This window comes from Sapajus apella, unplaced genomic scaffold (genome assembly GCF_009761245.1).
Source record: "Sapajus apella isolate SASKATOON/1434 unplaced genomic scaffold, GSC_monkey_1.0 scaffold23, whole genome shotgun sequence".
In the NCBI taxonomy this organism is placed as follows: domain Eukaryota; kingdom Metazoa; phylum Chordata; class Mammalia; order Primates; family Cebidae; genus Sapajus; species Sapajus apella.
The window spans coordinates 23,808,803-23,810,404 of NW_022436963.1; positions in this window are offsets into that span (position 1 = coordinate 23,808,803).

Consider the following 1,602-nt stretch of genomic DNA (forward strand, 5'->3'; position numbering starts at 1 on the left):
TGTTCAGGAGTTCACATGCATTTTAAGTGCCGTAGTCACCCCAGGATCATGTTAATACAAACTCAAAAAGTACGAATACTCCCAACCTTCTGAAACCCCAAGTAAAAAGCATCATACCCTTTCTTGAAATTAATGATGCTACTGAGATTAACAGATCAGATTTCATTTCCTCAAAGCAAATTGGTTTATCCCATTTGTTCATTCATTCAACAAATATTTATGGAGTGCTTGAGAATATGGACATTGATGATTCAGTGTTAACAAGACCCTAACTCCTCAGCAGCTTCAACTCAAGTGGGAAAATTCATATTTAAACTATTAATGGAGACTTATACTTCCAGTCCCAATGGAGTAGCAGGGACCAGATTTACTCTCCTGTCAAGACATAACCAAAGCAGAGAAACGGGAACAAGACAGAACACCATGGCTTTCAAAACTCTGAACTTCAGGCAATGAAAGACAGTGATCCTGAGAGACAGAAAATAAGGTGAGGCCTATGACTACCTTCCCTACTGCCTTGAAAGACTTTCCATGCTGTGCAGGGAAGGACAACCCATGCAGAACCCAGTGGGTTCTGGAGTTCAAAAACAGAACTGAGGGCTTGGGGATACCAAGGCAGCTAACCTTGGAGGACAGAGCTCCAGAGAAAGAGAGAGGAGGAGAGTTCCAGAAAGACAGAGAGACCCTCTTCTAGAACCATCTGAAAAAATTAGAGGGGGCCAGGTGCAGTGGCTCATGCAGATAATCCCAGCAGCTTGGGAGGCTGAGGTGGGCGGATCACCTGAGGCCAGGAGTTTGAGACCAGCCTGGCCAACACGGCAAAAACACATCTCTAATAAAAATACAAAAAATTAGCCAAGTGGGTGGTGCACACCTGTAATCCCAGGTACTCGGGAGGCTGAGGCAGGAGAATCACTTAAACCTGGGAGGTGGAGGTTGCAATGAGCTGAGATCACATCACTGCACTCCAGCCTGAGCGTCAGAAAAAAACTATTTCAAGAAAACACACACACACACACACACACACACACACAGAGAGAGAGAGAGAGAGAGAGAGAGAGAGAGAGAGAGAAGTCCTCAGTACGCACACAGGGAACTCTGTGAGTTCAATCAGCCAGGCTGGAAAGCTCATAATTCATAAGACATGGTAGAGCACTCAGGAAAACCAGCACTGGGGAATAATTTGCCCTAGACTGAGCACGGCTTCAGACCTGCCTAACAAATTACAAAGCAAGATCCATAAGGATCGAACTATTTCCATGTCGCTGGACTGCATCCCTAAACAAAGCTACAGAGTGTATTTAAGAATGCATATCTAACGCCGGGCGCGGTGGCTCAAGCCTGTAATCCCAGCACTTTGGGAGGCCGAGGCGGGTGGATCACGAGGTCGAGAGATCGAGACCATCCTGGTCAACACGGTGAAACCCCGTCTCTACTCGAAGTACAAAAAATTAGCTGGGCATGGTGGTGCGTGCCTGTAATCCCAGCTACTGAGGAGGCTGAGGCAGGAGAATTGCCTGAACCCAGGAGGCGGAGGTTGCGGTGAGCCGAGATCGCGCCATTGCACTCCAGCCTGGGTAACAAGAGCGAAACTCTGTCTCA